The sequence below is a fragment of the Catharus ustulatus genome, chromosome 3 (genome assembly GCF_009819885.2).
Source record: "Catharus ustulatus isolate bCatUst1 chromosome 3, bCatUst1.pri.v2, whole genome shotgun sequence".
Classification (NCBI taxonomy): Eukaryota; Metazoa; Chordata; class Aves; order Passeriformes; family Turdidae; genus Catharus; species Catharus ustulatus.
This window is the reverse complement of record NC_046223.1, coordinates 62,995,230-63,011,686: the sequence shown is the minus strand read 5'-3', so window position 1 is coordinate 63,011,686 and position 16,457 is coordinate 62,995,230. Positions and strand designations below refer to the sequence as shown.

At 37.8% G+C, this 16,457-nt stretch overlaps 1 protein-coding gene across 17 annotated transcripts in view; it reads right to left on the bottom strand.

The window, feature by feature from the left end:
* PTPRK (protein tyrosine phosphatase receptor type K) overlaps positions 1-16,457 on the bottom strand; it is a 370,095-nt gene that overhangs the window by 242,578 nt on the left and 111,060 nt on the right. The window lies entirely within an intron of this gene.

Genomic DNA, 16,457 nt, shown 5'->3' with positions numbered 1-16,457 from the left:
AAAACCTGAAGGAAAAACAAAACCATCATATTTAAAGTTGCCTTTAATTACTGCTATCTGCCACAGTAATAAGAGCAAGTAAAGAGGAAACACAATTCCCGCCTTTATGTGGGAACTTGCCTCCAATGGCAGCTACCTGATACAGCCTCTTAATACTAAGAAAATCAAAGCTTAGGTACGTTACCAACCAGAAGAAATAACAATAAGTAAAAACATATTAAAGCCCACTAATAACCACATCTGAATTTACCGGTAAAACCCAAGTTTTATTTCAATTAGGGTGTGTGAAAATTCTCCCTGGGGAATTTCAGAAGAATATCAATCCCTTCCTGAAAAATTTTATACCATAGTAGCATCTAGAATACAGACCTATTTTGCACTCTTATATATATTGTATAAAATATTTGAAAGAAAGAAAAAGCCCTAGAAAACTATTCTTTCTTGAATACTTAGCATATTTCTGCAGGTAATCTTTATCAGTTTTGCTACCAAATTTTATTCCTATTCTCTACATAGCCAATTTAGCTTTGTAACTGTATTAGAGCAGAAATACAGCAACTTCTATAGCTCCAAATGTTGAAGTTTAATTACATATTAAATATCATCACTCTGGAACTAGAGGAGGACATACCTGTAAAAACTTTGACTTTAAATAACATGGCTATAAATTACTTATCAACTCAAATTCACAATATTTACATGGAATTCAAGAATTTAGGGAAGCAATTAAGATCTGCTACAAGACTCCTTTGTACGCAATGAAAAATCACTACATTTAAAATATTGGACTGATAAAACTGAAGTAGTCAAATGAAACCATATTTTAGCATAAACACAAACTCTGTCATTTTCTTTAATAAACTAATCTGATTTGAAATTATATGAACAATACCAATGGAAAATCAGAGGTCCAGTTTCTGTGACTGACAAATTTTCCTAAATAATTTTTCAGGTGTTCAGATTTAGCTTCATCCAGCACTTTCAGAGAAGCATTAGGGAAAAAAGGTAATTTTAGCTTGGAGTTTCTACACAAATGAATTTCATTTGCAGTTGCACACGTCCTCTATGTGATCTTTGGAGGCATCAAGTATCTAGTCTTATTCTTACTCTGGAAATAATTGACTTGACCAAACAATACTGCAATTACTTTAGTTAACAGTTTAGATGGTTTGAAATTGATCTGGTTTTACATTTTTACAAAAACTGCAGATTTTTTTTTTTTTTTGCTTCCCACTTCAAAATAAACTAATTACTTTGGATTTTGTTTTGTTTTGCAAATAAACACATTAAACCTGTTGGTTACACTTAAGGAAAGAGATTCTATTATCACTTTGATATGTATTTTTGAAAGCAAATTAATATTTTTTGTCAAAAATAAATTCTCCCTAGAAATACTCCTGGCATTCACTTCTTGCTGCCATTGGTTCTCCTGAGGCAAATTAACTGGCCATTAAAGCATGCCTCCAGAAAGATCTTTCACCTTGTACTGATGCCCCAGTTCTAGGAAGTTGCAGCTCAAGTGACAACTTTTCATTGTCCCCCCCCATCTTTACCCTCTGCTGCTGACTGTTCCAGCAGTTTGTGCCCTGCATTTGGAGCCTTCCCTGAAATTTACCCCTTCGTGATCAGCTGCAGATTTCCAGAAAAAAAAAAAATAGCCCTACAGGTATTTTACATTTGCCAATGGATTCAGAGACTTCCTTTCCCAAACACAAAGGCTATAAACCAACCTAAAATAAAGTCAAGTCTCCAAACACCATTGGAGCAAGCTTTTGTCCTAGTCAACCCTGAGAAAACAACCTCTCTGATGTTTAATGGAAATACAGACTTTTGTTTCCCGAAAATCAATAAGGACTGGATTGCTGAGTGCAGCATCAAGTTAGAAGTCCCAGGTAGTTTTGACACAGCCCAGGTTAAACAGTGGTCTCAGCATCAAAAGCAGCACTGTGCTGACCCATAGGCTAAAAATGTAGGAGCTTCCTGACCCCAAACCACTCTCCTGCAACCTCCTGCTCGGGCTATGCAACCCTGCCCACTACACCCAGCAGAGAAGCATCACTCTTTTCAGCAAACTTAGGCTACTTACCAGCCCAGAATGCAGAGGCTTGTTTATTGCTGTGTGGTGTAGTTAGGCTTTGCTTTGCAGAGCTTGTAATTTTTTAGAATGTAATTTATTTAATTTTTTTTACTGATACAGCATGAAGCTACTCAGAAAGTGAGTCAAATTGCATCAAGAAGGTTGTATTTGCAAAATAACACAATTAACTTATATTTTCATGTACTATGCTTTGCTCCCATCATGGCCCAAACTAAAGTAGTCTTCCCTCAAACTTGTTAGAAAAGATTGTTGAAAAAGTACAAGAATTTGGAATACATTAGTTATCAAGGTGCTTTCTGCAATTTGGGTTAAAGGTCTTTCACAAGAGGGAAAGTGCTCTTGAATCTCAACCATACTCAGGACTTGCAGAACCAGTTTTAACTTTATGGTAGACTTGCTGGACTAGTCTGGATTTTAAATGGAGAAACTAGTTTTCCCAATTTAATTAACAATCTAAGATGGAGATGTTAGTTCTGAGTAAAATTATAACCCTTTACATGATTACTAAGAAAATTTGTAAAAGAAACCAAGTTTATTGTCTCTGCTACTGAACCTGTCACTTCTTTTTCAGAATAAGACATAACACTTGCTCAAAATAAAACTTTAACTTCAGAAATGAAGACACCTGTATTTCAGCAGACCTTGCCATTGCAGATCTGACCACAACCAACAAGATTCTGAAGCAGCCACACTTTTCAGTACTATCTTATCATCTTATCACTCACAATATCCGTGATAAGACTGAAAAAAAAAAAAAAAAAAAAAAAAAAAAAGGAGAGGAGAAAGGAACACAAAAAAAAAAGTGGACAGGAAGAGGTGAATTCCACAAAAATAAAAAATATTTAGTCTTATAATTTTGGAAGGGATTTAAAAAAGGGAGTGTGGGGGGTTAAGCCTTTTTATTTTGGGGTGCAGTTCTTTATTAAACCTAACCAATGGTTCTGTAAAGCTACAGTCAAAGAAAGCTTGTGTCTGATTTAAATGTTTTGTTATGACAAAATACCCACTTAACACATTTTTTTGTTTAAATGAGCTATGCCACATTTATCTAACATATGTAAACAAATAATACATTAAAATGCATGCCATGTTCCATTTCAGTAGGATTTCTGAAACAAGACAAACAAAACTGAACTACTTGCACAGCATTTTGAAAAATATTGGTTATGCTACACATTATACTTTGGACAAATAGTAATAAATCTACACCCAGAAGTGTAATTCAGATTGAATTCAATGCTACCAAGATAAGTACATCTGATGTTCCAGGTCTTTTTGGAAAACCAGGCAGCTGCTGCTAATTTCCATTTCATTGTTCAAATACATGCTGTTAAGACCTCATAATTAAGTGCAGGGACAAAGATAATGTTTTACTTTAAGGCTCATTTTTATCCTTATAAAAACAAAAGTGAAAAACCTAGGCACAAGCTTGTTCATATACACACAAATCCCATCACATGTATCATTTTTACTTAAAAGAGAAATGTGCCAACCAAACAAATTTCACCTTTGTTTTGATTTCTCTGTTAAGTCACACATTATACAACGGATCTTCTGGCTACGACAGAAAGCATTGTTTAGCAATGGAACCTGGAAATCTGGAAATGCATTGCAAGTTGCTTGATATTTTAATCTGTATTAAAAAAACTTAACCATACTTTGAAAATTTACCACAGTTTTCAGTATGTTACAAATAGTTTAATAATCCCATTAATATAGGAAATAAATTCAGATCAATGTGAAGTGCTTGTTTCTCCTCCCAGAAAAAAAAAAAAAAAAACAAACCCAGATTGTTACACTGCATTTAAATTTTACATTAAAAAAACATTAGAAATATATTAACAAGAACTTGTCATGCACTTGGATAACCATTGTGGAAAAAGGGAAGATTTTGTTCAAAGGTGGGGTTTTTTTTGGTGGTGGTATTATTATTCACCATTAATAATTATTGATTTATTTATTGAAAAAAACAAAACATGGGGGGTGGTGTTTATGTTTGTGTGTTCTTTACAAGCACAAGCAGAGCATCAAGGGCAGCACATATTCACCCTATCAAAGGAGAAAGCCAAACAGCATCCTGGAAGCAATTTCACAGCAGGGTAGGACCTGTGGTAGAGCAGAGGGAACACCAACACCAACTTCCTCTACAACCCTTCCAAGAGCAGAAGCCAGGAAAGCTGAAAAATGGACAGTGGTGAGGAAGAGCCAGCATTACAGCCCTCTTGCCTGCAGCTGTGGGTGTAGCAGTAGAGGAAGCAGGGAACAGAATTAAAGAAATACCAATGTCCAATTCATCAAAGTTAAACATGGCAATTCAGGCGTAACAGTGGCTGATTTTCTTACAACACTAAACCTCTGAAGGAGAGAACCAATTGCCAGCACAGACACACAACAAAGCACTTACATTGAATACAAAAAGTAGCACAAAAAAAAAGAAAGGGGTGGAAAGAGAGATGATGTATGTTGCAATTGCTTCTTAATTCATTTACTAGAGATTTGAAAACAATACCTTAAGCATGGTGGAAAAGGGTGAGAAGACAGGAGATCAACTCTTGTGAGAGTGTGTGGACCTGAGCATGTGTGTCTTTAAATTCTCATGAAGAAAAAAAGAAAAAAACAACAGGCTAAATGAAGGCTAGCTTTCTCCAGTCCTGTCTAAAAGTCCACAAGGACGGAAGACTTTTTTTTTTGAACTGTTTGGGCATTGGTTTCTTTTTTTCTTGGGGGCATTTTTTATTTTCAGATGAAATCTACTTGTGAAATAAACCAGTCAACTGCAAGATTACCTGAAGCTAATGTGGTCCAACCAAATCAACTAATGATCAAACCTACAAAAGTTATATGACATGAGCATAACGCACACCCAAAGGCAACCACACAGACTAGATAAAAAGTGTTTTACTGCTGAAGTTTGACAGCTGGAAGATGCAGTATCATCACTCATTCTATTCCCCTTGTTTGCTATGGCTTCCCAGGTGCACTGTAATAGCCCTAAGCAAGCAGATCCTTTAGGTGTCTCGCACAACTGCTGTTTCTTCTCCCATTCAGAAAAATCAGTGGTAGGATGATACCCCCAGAAACCCATATCTCCACTGAGTTAACAAAATTCTCTTGTTCTGTCTGGTATCTTAAGGACATCAACAGTTGAGTGCTACCCCAAATTCCATAATATTTGATTTCTCTTTTAGTGACTCAACAATGCACTAGGAAGACTGGAATTACAGGACTTGTGTTACTTAATTTTTTTTAAGGCTTATCATAGTCATTCACATTGAACAAATACTTTCCTTGCTTGTAAGTGATTTCATTCCAAAAACAGCAGCAAACTGCTACTACTACTTCCAGGTGAGAGTTACTGTTTTCCGACAGACACAACCCACCAAATAATGCACAACCTGCAAGATACACTTATTGCCTGGAGAACACAGCAAAAACAGCAAAATTGACAATTTTGGCAAAAAAAAAAAAAAAAAAAAAGAGCTGACTCTAGACTAAAAAAATACATTATGAAATTTCTAAAGACAAGTCGCACACAACCACCACCAGTAAATATGATGCTCACACCACAGCAGGTCAGTAAAGTGCAACAACCCCATTAACTCCTCTGGTCTGCATCAGCAGGCATGCCCACACAATCTGTATTTTCCATGAGCATGGAAAACACGTCTTTTCTCTGCCTTGCAGTTGTCCAGCACTAACAGTGCTGTGGGGCTTTTCATTTGCTGTTTCTTGTCTGTGACACAAGTAGAGATGCAGTAATCCTGGTACAAGCATCAACAAAACCACAAAGGTTTTTACCTACAGGACCCACTCCAGTAAATGAATAGTACATGAAAAAGTCTCATGGATGACAAAAAGGGATCCAGAAGACACTGCGGCCACCAAAAACCAAAACAAATAAACCAAAAAACACGATTAAAAAAAAAAAAAAACCAGCTTAGGTTCCACTTTCAGGTAATCAAGGTACTTCACTGAAGGAATAAACTCCAAAAAGTTTTCTACGAATTCTTTAAATCTTCTGGGAGTTGTACAGAAAGAAAATAGTAAAGGAGCTTCACAACTGACTAGGAAGAAGGGGAAGAACTCTCTGAGAAGAAAATAACATATCTGTAAAGATGCCAATGCAATTATCACAGGCTTGGAGCCCGGAGAGCTATCTGCCTGACTGTGGCATTGCTCTGTCTCCCACAGGGCAATTGCCTATTTGCAAACTACCCATCACTATCTTGGGGCCAGAAAATTGTTCTACTTCAGATGGTGTTTCAGAACTTCCAGAACAGGAGTATAATTTAGTTCACTCTGGTAAGAGGGGCAAGGAGGGTAAGGGTGAACTTTAAAATGCTTTGTAATATCTTTTGAACAAAGTAGAAAATTCAATACCAGTTTGTTTATTTGTTTAAATATACAGATCTTGTACATTTGATCAGAATGTGATTCTAGCACAAATAAATTGATACACGTCCCCTCCCCCGTCTTTGAATTTTGATTATTTTCTCTTTCAGAGCAACTATCTCCAACTGTTTTTCCAATGTCACCTCAAACAAAGTCTGAACTTCAGAAAAGAAGCACATGCAGGGTAGAGAGACTTAGAAAGATATGAGGTACTTATTTCTCTCTGAGGAGGTCATTTCACCAGTCAACATGGGATTCCTATTACATACTAGTCTGGATGAAGAATACCTTTTTAATTTGCTCCGAGCCTCAGGCTTGTTCACCATTTAGCATGAGAAAAAGAGAAAATATTTTAAATAAAACCATCAAAACAACCAAAACATTATAGAATGGTGTGCACATACTCAAACAATTCTTCTTGAGCATTTCATCTTGCCCTAAATAACAAAAGTCAGAAAGGGACAAAAGAAAGTTAAGTAGCTGCACAATTCTCAGTATTTCTTTTTTTCCAACTGTACTGGTTTTGGCTGGGGTAGAGCTCATTTGTTTCCTAGTAACTGGCATGTGGCAGTGGTTTTGATTTGTGCTGGAAACAGTGTTGATAACACAGAGATGTTTTAGTTACTGCTGAGCAGTGCTTGCACAGAGCCAAGGTCTTTTTTGCTTTTCACACCACCCCTCCAGTGAGTAGGCTGGGGGTGCACAGGTTGGGAAGGGGCACAGCCAGACATCTGACTCCCCACACACACAAGTGACCCAAGGGATACCCCATACCACATGGCATCATACTCAGCATATGTAGATGGGAGAAGGAGGAAAAAGAGGGGGACATTCAGATTGATGTCATTTGTCTTCACAAGTCCTGTTACATGTGATAGGGTCCTGCTTTCCTGGTTGATGAGATGGCTGAACACCTGCCTGCCCATGGGAAATCATTAATTAACTCCTTGTTTTGCTTTACTTGCATTCACAGCTTTTGTTTTTCCTATTGATCTCTCTTTAACTCAACGTATAGGTTTTCTTGGTTTTGCCCTTCCAATTCTCTTCCCCATTCCACTAGGGAGGTGGAAGGAAGAGAGAAGGGATGTGTGGGGCTTCATTGCCAGCTGGGGTTAAACCACGACACCAAAGAGGCCCTGGGGGTTGGGGTTGGTCAGGGAAAATCCAGACTACCGGCTTCACATACAATGCTTCAAAGCAAAAATTACATAAAAATATATCTTATCAGTGTTGAATTGATGAGTTCAGACTTTTAAACTGAAAACCCTGACTCTTTAACGCCCATGAATTTGGAGACTGGTTGGCTTCCAATTTTGAAGTACAGAGATTTTAGTGAACTTTCTGATAATGATTCGATACTGCACTATTATATTTTTTCTTTTATTCTCTTTCACTTAGGGGTAGTCTGAAAACCCCTAGCAGAGCACAATTCATTACTCAATCTTTTCAGAACCCATGTAATGAAATGAAAGTATTATCAATTTCTGCTTTCTTTTAACTATCTACTTCAAGCATATAGCACTGATTTCTGCCATAATCCTCTTTCATTCATTTCACTTTTCATGTGAATAAAAGAGCCAAGTGGAAGAGTATATCATTGCCAGCTCCTTGATAGTGTGATATTTGCAATTTTTCTTAGAAAGGGATAGAATCTTGCAGAAGCTGATAAAAAATATGACAAAATCTAAGCTTCTTATGTAACAAGTAATTATGCTTTACAACTACAGACTGAAATCCTAAAAAAGAATAATTTTGAGAAAAGGAAGCATATCTTTATTTACACACCATGGTTTAAGTCAATCTTATATTTCTGAAAAAAAAAAAATTAATCATGCGCTCTGAGATGGTTGATTAGCAACACTGTGTTTTCCACTTCACTGCCTGACAGTGCTTGCAATATGACAGGGAGGAGAATGCTACAGGCTTTTCATAATCTTGGTAATCAAGGTTAATACAAAATTTGCATACCACCTTGCAGATGCAAGAAATGTTTCCTGGAAGAGCACTGAGGTTAAAGTCACATATATCTCCCCAGAAATTAAACACCAGCTAAAAATATTGCATATTTATCTCAAAGTAAGTCCTCACAAGTTTCCAGTCAGTAGTGTTCCACTTAATTATTAAGGTAATTCATAAAACAGATTCATATGGCATGCTAATCTCCAAACCTTTCACAGCCGTGGAAAACACCCAGCATCTACTAGATTTTCATCACTTCACCCTGAAGATAATCACTATTTTGCAGGGAGCAGTGAAAAATGGTCAAAATTATCATCACCCTCATTGGCACTGCATTATTTGATGGGAAGAGAATTAAGAAAATCTTGTGTGTAGACCTATGTAATTCCTTACAGTACTTCAGTACTTCAATTTTAATATGTCAACTCTTCTTTATGTTCAGATCATACATACAGCACAGGAAACCCAGAGCACAGTAGAACAAAAGAATGCCATTTACAAATTGCAATATAACAAAGAAAAGCAGTGGAAAAGACAATACTGAAAATTTTAAAGGAAAAGGGAAGGAGTAAACTGCTGATATTTCTTTTTTCAGAACACAAATTCTTTAACTTCAAAATTCTGTGAATTCAGTTTTTATGTAGGACTAAGAATAGAGCAACAGAAAGGATTGCTCTAATTCTACAGTTCTGTAGCCTGCAAAAACAAAAGGCAACCAAAGTAATTTTTTCTGCACCCATGCTGGAATGGACTTCTAAATGTTTTGTGGAGGCAGAGGCATCTCTGCTTGCAATGGTGAAGTACAGCTTGGATCCCTGACTTAAGACACAGCTGACACATTTTACCTGATTAACAATAATTTCTTCTATTTTTCATTTTAAAAATTCATTGATACTAATTTATCTGTTTATCCCTTTTTTTAATGCAGCAGACCCTAGAATAAATTGGGTCTCATCAAAATAGGCTAACAAAAGTCAAGCCCACAAAGCTAGAAAAGTTATTATATCTCTTAATATTAAAAATATTTTTAAATCTCTTTAAGGCAATTTTAACATTCTTAAATAATAATTTTAGAAAAAGTTGGTGGGCAGGAGTACAGAACTCAATAGGTGGAGGAGAGGCAAATTGCATATATCATTATTTACCTGCTTTCCCACCACCATCATTCTCTTACCCCTCAGGAAGATCCTGTGCCCATACATGAGCTAACTGGAAGGAAAGAAAGCACGTTGTGGCTGGCCTGCAGAACATCCCCCGCTGAAACAATGCCACAGACCTGAACTAACAGTCAAAGCCTGCTTGTCATCTCTAAGAAAACATAAAGAGTTTCCAAGAAGTCTCCAATACCTGTGGTGTTACTGAAAACTTAGATGCTGGCACTATGACGAGGCTTGTTTGGGCAACGCTCACTTTCACTGTCTGCACTATGGTTTCCCAGTTTGAATCCTGGAACAAGTGAGTATTTGTACAAGTCTTTTGAGAACTGTGAGTGCTTTGTGATCTGCAGAACTAAATTATTAAAATGTTTCTGGTAATCACTCTATTGGAAATTACACGCTTTTTGTCCTCACGAAACCAAGAAATGTCTTGGAAGAAATGAGAGAGAAATGTGACAGATATGCTTGAACACAATCATGTTTATCCTAGCAGCTAGAAAAACTGGTGTTTTGTTTGTACTAGCAAGGCTTGGAAAAGCAATAAGAAAGTTCATTATTTTAAAAGTATTTCTCCAACTAACTCTTCAATTAACTGTATAAAGAAGAAAGCTTCTGATAAGTACTGCCTAGCAAGTAATAGTCAGGAGAACACGTAGGGGTTTAGAAAGCGTCTCTGATGAGAAAGCAGCATCATTCCTCATTGGAGATACTTTAAAACATTAGAGATTGCAGTAAGTAGTGAGACAGAAGTGCTTCCACCACCTGGTGAAAACTATGAAGGAAAGTAGGAAGACAAAGCAAACAAATGTATAAGCCATTTTAGTGTGCAGTAATGAAGTAGAAATAAAATAGCTTATCGACAGTCACCTTAAATTCTCAAAAGGCACAAATCATTATCAATGGAGTTTTTCCTCAAAAAGAATGCTAAAGAATGATGTAACTACACAAAGAAACATTTCAGTGATTTATACTACCTCCAAACACAAGCTGTTCTAAGTTTAAGAAAAAAAAAGCTCTTACTTTATTAAACTATTTCCTTTGATTTTTTTAATTATACAGCTAACCCATCTTTTAGTAACACATTTTAGGAAACAAGTCTTATCTCTGCTAGAATGAAATACCTACCACCCATCCAAAGAGCTTTAATTCATACTTTATTTCTGAGAATCCTTATAAAATTGAATAATTTAAAAAGTTTAATTTTAAATTTCAACTTTGAAAAGTCTAAAATAATATGCTACCCCGAGTGAGATAGAAAGGAAATGGTAAGGGGAAAAGAGCCAAAAGAAATGGGTGTAGGGGTGGTAGCAGTAGACAAAGTTAGCTCTTATTTCTACAGCCAGAAAAATACTTACACAAAATATGACCAAACTGGTTTAAATAACCACGAATAAAAAAATAGATAGCATTTAGGAATCCAGAAAAAAAGTTAAGCACACAGCCACTACGGGGGTGGAGAGGGATGGGCATCCACAACAACTCTTTCTGTCAGGCATATTCATGGGTCCAAAGCCTGCAGTGTGGCCAACTTGCATTCACTTTTTCCAATCTGGTTTATCCACCAGACCAAAAAGGCTCCTAATTCTTGAACAGGAAGAGGATTCCCCTTCCTATTAGTGAGGGTTTTGCAGCACTCACATTTCTCTAAACTGGGTCTTTTCCCAGGCCAGATAACTCAGCACAGCCTCTCACACACAGTTGCAGACTGCTCTCCTCTGCCCTTGAACTCCTCCTCATGCTGAGATTTCCATCAGACAATTTTCACAGTCTTGCAATTGAACATCCAAGACTTATACAGAGAGTTGTAACATTAACTGGTTGACTGCTCATCAGTGTTGATAATCAAATTTTTCAGATAAAGCACTTTCCACATTGCATTCTTACCTAACTAGTAAAAAACCTTACACTAAGCTCCAAGCTTTATTTATAAAGTGTGTCTTTGGTATTATTATCAGTAATTTTCAGTTTTCTAAAATATTTTGAATAAGGGTCTATGAAAAATATCAGTCCTTTTGAATGCTGTTGATGTTTTTTTTAAAAGATTTTTGTACTTCCTTTTTAAATATTTTTGTGCTTTTTATATATGGACTTCCTCAAGTCCATATATAAAAAGAGGATATTGGCCTTATAAATAGAAAGCTGAAGTTTGGGAGGTTGGATTTCTTCCAAAATTAACCTGTAACTCAGTTCTATGCAGCTCACATAGATACTTTCCATTTAACTTGGGGCTTTCCTTCCTGAGCGACATCAAATGACTAAACCACATCTAACCCTGTCTTCCCAAATTTTTCTGCATGCAGCTTGTTTAGAGTCTCACATGTCTACGAGTTCAGAATACAGATTTCATCTCCAAAAAGGCAACAAATTCTCATATTTCACATGAAATCTGTTGCCTACCTTATGTGACATATGGCCCAACTGTACATACCATTACTCAATCTTCAGTCTACTATCCTCCCGTTATACTTCTATTACAGTTCCAAGACCTTTCAAGATCATAAAGAAAAGTAATTTTCCAAAATCTTTCAGCAATTTAAACTTTTTCAAATCCTATAGATCATCAGTATTATAATAAAGACCAAATTAATTATCCAAAGCAGGATTCACAATTTCACAAGAAAATTATTTGGTTTTCCAGAGTTTTCTTGCAATATTCCTGAAAAGATAAAAGATCTTTTGCTCAGTACAGTTCAATATCTTTACTTTGGTAGCTATACTTTCAAGTGCAACATCACTGGTATGAAGCCAGTATCCCAGTCAGTACATTTGCTAAACTACAGAGCACCATTACCGCACAGTGAATTTTTAAAGAAACATAAAGAAAACAAATAATTAGTGCTTTATACATTTGAAATTTACGGTTCCAAGTCAGGAGTTTGTTTGCCACTTTCTGATATAAACCTCAGATACCTAATATAAAACCAAAACTGAAAAGCCCATGGTTCACATTACAGGGGATCTCATATGTGAGTGAGCACAGATGTGATTCTGTGGAAGCAAAACGAATCTGCTGAGAGTGAGGGGAAGACAATACAAAGAATAGCTAAGAAGGATTTTTAGGAGACAGTGTTAGAAAAAGGAAAAAAAAAAAAAAATCAAACCAATCCCAAACAAAATCAAACTAAAAAGTAATGACATAGGTAGCAAGCGAAGTGGAAAAATTACTGTGACAGAGGCGGAAAGGAAGAGACAGCCCTCAGCAGCCAGATAACCCCTACTGTGCAAAGCAGGAGAGAACTTGGGGAAATGAACAAAAGTTCATCAGACAAAACAATTCATCCAGACAGGAATAAACATCTCAACTAAAATAAATTAATTACAGTAATAACTAACAAAGAAAACAACAACACAGAACTCCTAGTCACTTACAAAGTTTAAACAACAAAAATCCAAAAATATTTTTCCTTTGAAGCAAACTTGAGACAGGTCAAAGGCAGCATATTTCCAACAGTGTGATAAAAAAATTCCAAAACTACCAAGTACCAAAATCAAATCAACCTTGATCCCAAGGGATTCTCTAATCAAACCCTTTTCTTCAAGAGTTCATTGGCATGTTAAACAAGCAGAGCAGTGGTTGCAGATGCCTTGCTAGCAGGAGACAGGAGACAGATTGTACCATTATAGGACTTCTGAAACTCCCCAAGTGCAAAATGTGACAGCTGAAGAATTACAGACCTCAGGCTCACAGAAATCTCCAGGAACAGTCCTAACACAGAATTAACATCAGAATTCCTTGTCTTATATACTGTAGATACTAGAAGATTAAATCATTGTAGAAAAAAAAAAAGTGCTATCAGGAATACAGAAAGGCACCACTTAGGTTCTTAAGCTCAAAGATCTTGAACCATATATATGCTCAAGGCTGGAAGTGTATTCTGAGGGAGGCACGACCATGAGTTTCCCTGCTCCTGAACTCTTCTACAAGCTTCCACTGCTATCTGCCAGCAGAGACAGGGTACAAAACTAGAAAAAAAGTTTTATCCAGTAAAGCTGGATAAAAGCATATAAAGTATAATAAACTCTACCATGTTTTGAAAAGTAAAGAAAATAAATATATAAATAACTGCCCATTAGAATACAGTTAAAGAAAATTATGGAAAATTGATTATTTTAAAAAACATATTCCTGTGAGTAAAAGGAAGTGTTAAATCCATCCAAAAAAGCATAAACTGAATTTATAGTGTCTATTAGAATGACACATAAGAACACTCTACTCGTTTTGAACAGGAAGCAGTGATGCCCAACAGAGCACAGCAGAGTACAGAAATGCTGTTTAGCTAATTAACCAAGGTGCAACACACTGTTATCACAACTTCCTTGGCCATACTGCTAACCTCTAAGTCGTCACACAAGACTTCCTTGGAGAGTAACCTGTGCTATTCAGCCCCTGATAAACTCTACTCTCCTCCTTAACTTGAAAGTGAAGGAAATGACAGTGAAGTTGACCTGCTTGTAACAAAGTACATGCAAACAACTGTGCTCAGCAGTGATCTTTAGCAGTCACCTTGCTTGTACAGGCAAGGATCCAATTCCCAGGTTAGTAAAGAACCACTTCCATCTTGTTATAGAAACCAGTGCTTATTTTCCTCAGTGCTAGATAAACTCATTGACCAACAGGTAGATAAAAGTACCAAAATCACAAGCTACTGCTCTACAGCATGGAACTCATACGAGAAAAATGGAAAAAAATAATTCCATTCCAAAGTATAACTCAACTCAAAACTTAGGGAAAAAAAAAAACTAAAAACAAACAAACAAAAAACAAACCTACCAAGAGCAGTGTTGAACCTGAACCTTGAGAGCTGGAAGAACCAAAACCACAAAAATACTAAGCCTGTTTGTGCAAACAGATAGCATGAAGATTTCCCCTCCTGTTCCTAAAACCAATTGTGCAAGTTGGCCACAAATCACAGCAGCCTGCATTAGCAATCCTCCAGTTCTACTCCAGGCTTATGCTTAATTTAAGCATAAACTGGGTTACACCTGATTTCAATATTCTGCTGGATGACCAAGCAAGGGAAAGAATGAATTTAGGCAGAGTCTATGGAGAGATAATGTGAAGGTTATAACGCAAGTGAAAAATGCCCACGTTGCTAAGATAAGGCCCCAACCACCAATCTCATTGTCAAACCTGGCCATCTGTCAGCAGAAACCTGATTTACTGCATATAATGTTGCTATACTTGATCACTACTGTTCTGTTATAAAAGGCTCCTGAGGTTTGTTTAAGGACACCAAATGGTACTTTCCAGCAACATGAAAAGGGTTAATAAACCACTTCCTCAAAAGCCAGGCTTCAGAACTTTAAATCAAATTTTACCTGGTTTCAATACCACTGGTAGGTAAAATTTCTTTATAAATAAAAACATTAAAACCAGGAAAACAAAATTAAAAAAAAAAAAAAAAAACATAAAATGATAGTAGATTACAGTAATTTCACGATTACAAGCCGCACGGATTATAAGCCACATTTCCAGGGTGTCAGCAATGTTTAGGTCCTTGTCCATACATAAGTCGCAATGAATTATTAGCCGCACTTTCGTTCGTAGCGAGGATCCGTGTGCAATTTTCACAAATGTGCCAATTAGTAACAGGATCGCATCATAGCGGGGTTTACTGGCTCGGGGCGGGACCAGGCAGGCTCGGTCTGCTCATGGTTGCCGACGGGGCCGGTTGGCCCAGCTCAGTGCCACAGCTTGGCGGGGCAGCTCGGGGCCGGCCGGGCGGAGCTGTCGCCACCAGGCTCGCTCACCCCCCGCTCCCATCTGCACCGCCGCGTTTGCTCGCCCTGGCCGGTACTGCAGGCCCCCACGCCGCCGGGCTCCCCCATGCTGCTGGCCCTGGTTCTGCTGGGTTCCCTGCACTGCTAGCCCTGATTCTGCTGCACTCCCTGCACTGCTAGCCCTGATTCTGCTGGGCTCCCCTGCACTGCTAGCCCCAGTTCTGCTGGGCTCCCCCACGCTGCCGGGCAGCCTCACACCACTGGGCTCCCCCACGCTGCTAGCCCTGGTTCTGCTGGGCTTCCCCGCGCCGCTGGGCTCCCCCGTGCTGCTGGCTTGGGCTCTGCCACCTGCCCTCCGCGCCACTGGCCCCGCCTCTGCCAGGCTTTCCCACGTCTGCTGGGGCTGGCCGGGCTCCAGCTTGGCTTGGGGCTGCCGCGGGCTCTCACTTCCGTATTGGTAACTTTTAGAATATTGTTCATATATTAGCTCTCCAGATTACAGGTTGCACTTCCGGGTATAGACCAAAACTGTAGTCAAAATGGTGCGGCTTGTAATCGTGAAATTACGGTACACAATTTTCACCATATATGTAAGACTACTTGCACTGAAGCTTGTGGATGTATAAAGCTCATGGATGTATTTTGAAGGTGGGGAATAGCAACAAACTTCAGATAAAGGTGCTTTTAAGATACATTCCTACAATACCACTATTCAACAAAACCTAAAAAAAGCAGCCACTTTCCTTCATTTAATAAGTGCTCTGGATATCCAAATTGTTTGCAAGAGCACTAATCATGAATATTTAGATAGGACCCTGTAAGCACATTTACACCTCATGGTGAAACAATTCAGGTGAGCACATGTAATCCAACTCTTCCTACTCCTACACACCAGAACAAAAATGCCCATGTATGAGATTCATCCTTCACACCAAATACCCACTAAGTAAAACAGCTGCAGGTACTTTCTCAGGTTAATCAAGCAAATCAAATAACAGCATCTAGTAATAACAAAACAAATTTTTTCTCCAAACAACAGACCTATGCTGCAGGTGGTTTTGTCCCATAGCAAGCAAACAGGAAAAAAACACATCCTGAACAGCTGCTCATTAGGTGAGCACCATTCTGCC